The sequence below is a fragment of the Leptonychotes weddellii genome, unplaced genomic scaffold (genome assembly GCF_054177405.1).
Source record: "Leptonychotes weddellii isolate Sample4059 unplaced genomic scaffold, ASM5417740v2 HiC_scaffold_10172, whole genome shotgun sequence".
NCBI lineage: Eukaryota > Metazoa > Chordata > Mammalia > Carnivora > Phocidae > Leptonychotes > Leptonychotes weddellii.
Window position 1 is genome coordinate 1 of NW_027678203.1, and position 7609 is coordinate 7609.

Below are 7609 nucleotides of genomic sequence, written 5' to 3' on the forward strand. Positions count from 1 at the left end.
GCTTTTTTATTGGGCGCCTGGGTGGCTCAGTTGGTTAAGCGACTGCCTTCGGCTCAGGTCATGATCCTGGAGTCCCGGGATCGAGTCCCGCATCGGGCTCCCTGCTGGGCAGGGAGTCTGCTTCTCCCTCTGACCCTCCTCCCTCTCATGCTCTCTGTCTCTCATTCTCTCTCTCTCAAATAAATAAATAAAATCTTTAAAAAAAAAAAATTGCTTTTTTATTTACTGCCTTATGTTTTTAACTTTTCATATTTGAATGTATTAAATAGATAATAATAATACTTTAAAAAATAAATTCCCATGCTTTTAAATGAAATACCAGTGTATCATTTGCTCCAGTGATTGGCTGGTGTTGATTCATGATATTACTGAGTTGAGAATTTCAAAAGAACACTTTGGAAGTTTTAAAATCTGATAGAGAAGTTGTGGAGAAAGAGAACACAAATAAAGCCATTTGACTTGGCAAAGAGGATCGTTGTTGGATTTCAGAGAGCAATTTCAACATAATGGAGACAAAAGCCAAAGTATGAAGTACAGATTATTGAAGTACTCAAGGAGGAAAGGGAAGTGGTGGTCAAAGCCACTTGTTGGAAAAACAGAACATCAGAAGAAGGGAAGTAAACAGTGTGTAGTTAACGGAAAGGGACATAGTAAGATCAGATATTTTGAAAGGAGGAAGACTTTTCTGTGTGTTGGAGACAAAAGAGAATAGAGTCAATGGTAGAAACATTAAAGATGTTAGAAATTTTGTAATGTAGGAGGGAAGGTGGAATTCTGTTGGCCATTGCTAAGTAGTAATATAATCAAGAAAGTAGTGGCTGCAGTAGTAGCTCAAAGAAAGATATTCCTAGATGTTGTCGTTATCTTTAGTAGCCAGTTCTTGAATTTTTTTTCTCATATTGTAGTATAAGCATATAGTAAAATAATGCCCACTTTATGTTGATCCACTTTAGAAATTCTGCTGCTTTTATATGCTTGTGCCTCTTAGTTATCATTTTGAACTTAGTTCCTAAAGGTGTAGACTCTAATTTTGAAAATGTTATTCAGCACCAATTATAACCTTGTGTGTAACTAACTACCTCATTTCCAATTTATTTTGACACACAGTTTTACTCTTCTACTTTCTACTTTAGGTTATAGCAATACGTCCTATTAGGAGGATTACACACATCCCAGGAGCTTTAGAAGATGATGATGAGGATGAAGACAATGATGACATCGTCATGCTAGAGAGAAAAATACGAACATCCAGTATGCCAGAGCAGGCCCATAAGGTCTGTGTCAAAGAGATAAAAAGGTAAATTGATGCTAAAAAGAAGCTATTCACTCATTGGTATTTTCATTTTGCATATTAATGTTAAAAATTGTTGCTCATGGAAACTTGAGTTTACTTCTTTGGATCACAAACTGAAAGCTGAGTTATTTGTTTTATGTTCTTTGACCTTTCTCCTTTTCTTATATTTCATATAGACATAGACCACTGTATTCATTTTATCTTTCCAGTGTCAATTTTTACCTTTCATTGCTTTCCAGATTCTCAGATTATAGCTGTGATCTGTGGAATCTTTAGATTATCCCTCTTCATTCCTCAACCAGAGTCTGATTTTTAAAACATTCTTAATACTCCTGAATTAATACCAGCGTCCCTAAGCTTTTTCTCAGGTGCTGTGTGTAAGTGATGCAGTTCTTCCACCTACAGTGTACTGTCAAATGTGACCACTATTGTTAACTGCCTTTCTATTGTCTTAACTAATGGGTTGTGCTTTGTTTAGACACAGTGTTTGTTCAGTTATCACTGTGTTTTTCACATGTCACTTACTTCTTCTTTAGAAAAAAGATTGTAAACTCTAGAGGGCAGGGACTGTCAGTTTCTCTTTGTATAAGGTAAAGTACACAGAAACCTTGATGACAGCATAGGGTATGTGGATAATCTCAGGGTTAAATAGAACACCAGTATTTTCTTTCTGTACTTGACACAGTATAACTGTGTTGCATTTTCTTTTATTAGTAAATTATAATGAACCTAAGTGAATGCTCAGTAGTTAAAGATTTGACTTTCTCAGGTTCACAGTTAAGGACATGAGTTGTAGTTCAGGGATATTTTATATTGACTGGCATTAATTAATAAATGTAGAACATCTGTTGTGGGCAGAACACTTTGTTAAACACTGCATTTATTATGGAAGTTGCATCTTTTAATTAAATATATGATACTAGCTTGCTTTTACGAGCTGATTTCATCTCTGATACAAAAAATATAATTATTGTGTTATGCATGGTTAGACACTTAAATCTTACTGTGATAGGTATATCAATGGATAAGTATGACTTGAGATCCCCTCTGTGAGATGCTGATACTGGTAAGATCATATTTCAAGGACAGAATCCGATACAGTGTTCCTTCCCCCATCCCTGCCCCCTCCAGTTTGCAGCTCTCTGTTTTAATTTTGTTCCATAAGTACATCACAAAACAAAATAACCGGATTTTTAAAAACATTTCCAGATTTTTTAATATGCATGATATATCTGACCCAGAAAGGCAGATGCTGGATTTTTGTGTTTTTAGGGAATTTTTCTATGTTATGGAACATTTTTGCTGTGTATTTTTTCCCCACAGACTCAAAAAAATGCCTCAGTCAATGCCAGAATATGCTCTGACTAGAAATTATTTAGAACTTATGGTGGAACTTCCTTGGAACAAAAGTACAACTGGTAAGCCAACAAAATAACACCTTTTTACAGTCTGATTGTTACTCAGAAAGCTCATGCAGATTCTATTGAAATACTCACCATTGATTATCTTACTGTTAACTATAGTTCTTGACATAAATTACTTAGATGCTGAACTTGCATCATCTAAGTCTTGGGACCAAACAGGAAAAGAAGGTGCTACATGAAAGTGCCTTTTGCCTGATTTTGGAGAAAATAGGATTTTCTGTAATTGTTGATAGATGTGTTTCTTAATACCAATAGTCAATCAGATGATGAACATTTATATTTAAAGAAATAGTTGCATATGGCTGTATAACAGAACAGTTGTACCATTTGGAAGTTTGTTTTTCTCGTGCAAAAACCTGTTAAATGAGTTTAAATTCTATCTTTCGGTAGAACTTTTCTCTTTCCCGTGGATTTGCTCTTTTCTCTTGGGATGAGAAATACTCTGTTGACTCTCATAATTTTTAGAACCATTTATTTGTACTTGTTTCTGTTATTGGACAGGCTAGTATCATAGGTTGGTATTATACACAAGGTTTACTGATCAGCAGTGGATTGATTGCCTGAACTGCTGGCATAGGAGTAGCTATATGGTGGACTTCTGAAAATTTAAAGATGCATTATCCTGGCTAATAAAATTCCTACATTTAAGAAAATGCTAGAGATTTTTAAAAATATTACCTCTAAAGCACACATTTATGCCCCACATAAGATATGCTGTACAAACCACATTTCCAGATGTTGAATTTTTAATATTAAAAAATACTTGCCTATTAACCTGCAGAGGACCATCCCTTTCTGGTACTGAGAACTTAAAAAAAAATTGTTTTTGCCTCCTAGAGGGCCCAGAATGAAGCACATTCATGTTAAATTAACTATGCTGGGACAATGTTAAGGTTAAAATAGCTCCTCTTTTTTTTCTATTTATTATTATTTTTTTAAAGATTTTATTTATTTATTTGACAGAGAGAGACACAGCGAGAGAGGGAACACAAGCAGGGGGAGTGGGAGAGGGAGAAGCAGGCTCCCCGCAGAGCAGGGAGCCCAATGCGGGACTTGATCCCAGGACCCTGGGATCATGACCTGAGCTGAAGGCAGTTGCTTAACCAACTGAGCCACCCAGGCGCCCGCTCCTCTTTTTTAAACAATGTTATACATCATATTTATTTTTAAAAGAATACATAATCCAGATTAAATATAAATCTTGTCAAGCCATTATATGATTTAGCAGGTTCTAAATTCCATGGAAAATGACCATATAGTTCCTGATTGTAATAAAACTAAGAAAACAAACAACAACAACAAAACCCACAAACAAAATATAAATCTTACTTAATATACTATTTGTATAATACAAATTATTATTATTCAATAAGATATTATTATTTATAAGAATGATAAGTTATTTTTAAAATACAATTAATTGGAAGAACCTTTCTGGGGGGAAAAACTAAAGGAGCACTGCAGTTGGACTTTGCCATTTTTAATCCATAAACATTTAATCTTACCTTAAAGACAGCATTAAATATGTGATCTCATATGCTACAAAGTTTTTCGGACAAGAATCTCAGGAGGAACAGCCTAATGCATTAACTTGAATCTAGTTTGATCATTTATTCCCCTCCCCCCTGCATTCTTTACTAAATTGAATGCATTAATCTTTTCTGCTTCTAATGTATATGCTACATTTTTTCTTTAACCTTTGCTGTCCTGAAGCAGCAATATTAAATTCTCTTTTTTTTTTTTTTCCAAATTACAGTTTTACATGACATCAGGTATATATTAGAGGATAGTGTGGTTTTTAGAAATGCCATTTGCTATTTGCTGTCTCTTATCTTTTTGTTTTGTTTTGATTTTATTTAGATTCAATTAGCCAACATATAGTACATCATTAGTTTCACGTGTTCAGTAATTCATCAATTGCATGTAATACCCAGTGCTCATCACATCATGTACCCTCCTTAATGCTCATCACCCAATTATCTCATTCCCCCAACCACCTCCCCTCTAGCAACCCTCAGTTTGTTTCCTATAGTTAATAGTTATAGTTAACGGATGACTTCCCATTCAGTTTTTCCTCCCTTCCCTATGATCCTCTGTGCTGTTTCTTATATTCCACGTGAGTGTAACCATATGGTAATTGTCTTTCCCTGATTGACTTCGCTCAGCATAATACCCTTCAGTTCCATCCACGTTGATGTAAATGGTAAGTATTCATCCTTTCTGATGGCTGAGTAGTATTCCAGTGTATATATATACCACATTTTCTTTATCCATTCTTCTGTTGATGGACATCTTGGCTCTTTCCACAATTTGGCTATTGTGGACATTGCTGCTATAAACATCGGGATGCATTGGGGTGCAGGTGCCTCTTTGGATCAATACATTTGTATCTTTGGGGTAAATATCTAGTAGTGCAATTGCTGGGTCGTAGGGTAGCTCTATTTTTAACTTCTTGAGGAACTTCCATACTGTTTTCCAGAGTGGCTGTACTAGCTTGCATTCCCACCAACAGTGTAAGAGGGCTCGCCTTTCTCCACATCCTCGCCAACATTTGTTGTTTTCTATCTTGTTAATTTTAGCCATTCTGACTGGTGTGAGGTGGTATTTCAGTGTGGTTTTGATTTGTATTTCCCTGATGTTGAGTGATGTTGAGCACTTTTTTTTTTAAATTTTTTATTTATTTATTTGAGAGAGAGAGAGAGAGAGAAACAGCATGAGAGGGGATAGGGTCAGAGGGAGAAGCAGGCTCCCCGCTGAGCCAGGAGCCCGATGCGGGACTCGATCCTAGGACCCTGGGATCATGACCTGAGCCAAAGGCAGTCGCTTAACCAACTGAGCCACCCAGGCGCCCTTGAGCACTTTTTCATGTGTCTGTTAGCCATTTGTATGTCTTCTTTGGAGAAAAGTCTGTTCATGTCTTCGCTCATTTCTTGACTGGATTATTTGTTTTTTGGATGTTGAGTTTGATAAGTTCTTTATAGAACTTGGATAATAGCCCTTTATCTGATAGATCACTTGCAAATATCTTCTCCCATTCTATAGGTTGCCTTTTAGTTTTGTCGACTGTTTCTTTTGCTGTGCAGAAGCTTTTTATCTTGATGAGTCCTGATAGTTCATTTTTGCTTTTGTTTCCCTTGCCTTTGGAGACTTGTGTAGCAAGAAATTGCTGTGGCTGAGGTGGAGGAGGTTGCTGTCTGTGTTGTCCTCGAGGATTTTGATGGATTCCTGTCTCACATTTAGGTCATTTGTCCATTTTGAGTTGATCTTTGTATATGGTGTAAGAAAATGGTCCAGTTTCATTCTACATATGGCTGTCCAATTTTCCCAGCACCATTTATTGAAGAGACTGTCTTTTTTTATTGGATCTTTTCTGCTTTGTTGAAGATTAGTTGGCCATAGAGTTGAGGGTCCATTTCTGGGCTCTCTATTCTGTTCCATTGATCTATGTGTCTGTTTTTGTGCCAGTAACATACTGTCTTGATGATGACAGCTTTGTAATAGAGCTTGAAGTCCAGCATTGTGATGCCACCAGCCTTGGTTTTCTTTTTCAACATTCCTCTGGCTATTTGGGGTCTTTTTCTGGTTCCATACAAATTTTAGGATTATTTGTTCCACTTCTGTGAAAAATATCAGTAGTATTTTGATAGGGATTGCATTGAATGTGTAGATTGCTCTGGGTAGCATAGATATTTTAACAATATTTATTCTTCCAGTCCATGAGCATGGAATGTTTTTCCATTTCTTTGCATTTTCCTCAGATTCTTTCCTGAGTGTTCTATAGTTTTCTGAGAACAGATCTTTTACCTCTTTGGTTAGGTTTATTCCTAGGTATCTTATGGTTTTTGGTGTAATTGTAAATGGGATCGATTCCTTAATTGCTCTTTCTTCTGTCTCATTAGTGTATTGAAATGCAAGTGATTTCTGTGCATTGATTTTATATCCTGCCACATTGCTGAATTCCTGTATGAGTTCTAGCAATTTTGGGGTGAAGTCTTTTGGGTTTTCCACATAAAGTATCATGTCTGAGAAGAGTGAGAGTTTGACTTCTTTGCTAATTTGAATGCCTTTTCTTTCTTCTTCTTGTTTGCTCAGGCTAAGACTTGTGTGTTGAACAACAGTGGTAAGAGTAGGCATCCCTCGTGTTCCTTGGGGAACCTTAGGGGAAAAGCTCTCAGTTTTTCCCTGTTGAGAATGATATTTGCTGTGGGCTTTTCATGTATGGCTTTTGTGATACTGATGTATGTTCCCTCTATCCCTACACTGTGAAGAGTTTTAATCCAGAAAGGATGCTGTACTTTGTCAGATGCTTTTTCTGCATCTGTTGAGAGGATCATATGGTTCTTGTCCTTACTTTTATTAATGTGATGTATCACATGGATTGATTGGCTGATGTTGAACCACACTTGCAGCCCAGGGATAAATCCCACTTGGTCGTGGTGAATAATCCTTTTAATGTACTGTTGGATCCTTTTGGCTAGTATCTTGGTGAGAATTTTGGCATCCGTGTTCATCAGGGATATTGGTCTGTAATTCTCCTTTTGGTGGGGTCTTTATCTGGTTTTGGGATCAAGGTAATGCTGGCCCCATAGAACGAGTTTGGAAGTTTTCCTTTCATTTCTATTATTTGAAACACCTTCAGAAGAATAGGTATTAGTTCTTCTTTAAATGTTTGGTAGAATTCCCCTAGGAAGCCATCTGGTCCTGAACTTGTTTGTTCAGATGTTTTTGATTACTGCTTCAGTTTCCTTGCTGGTTATGGTCTGTTCAGGTTTTCTATTTCTTCCTGTTTCAGTTTTGCTAGTTTATATGTTTCTAGGAATGCATCCATATCTTCCAGATTGCCTAATTTGTTGGCATGTAGTTGCTCATAATACGTTCTTTTTTTTTTTTT

The 7609-nt window shown here is 36.4% G+C and overlaps 1 long non-coding RNA gene across 1 annotated transcript; it reads left to right on the forward strand.

Annotated features, from left to right (window-relative positions):
* The first annotated feature begins 215 nt into the window (after positions 1-215).
* Positions 216-3378, forward strand: LOC145718030 (uncharacterized). Its single transcript, XR_014141538.1, has 2 exons — positions 216-1297; positions 2618-3378. It is a non-coding gene; the product is annotated as an uncharacterized LOC145718030 (long non-coding RNA).
* The last annotated feature ends 4231 nt before the right edge of the window (positions 3379-7609 follow it).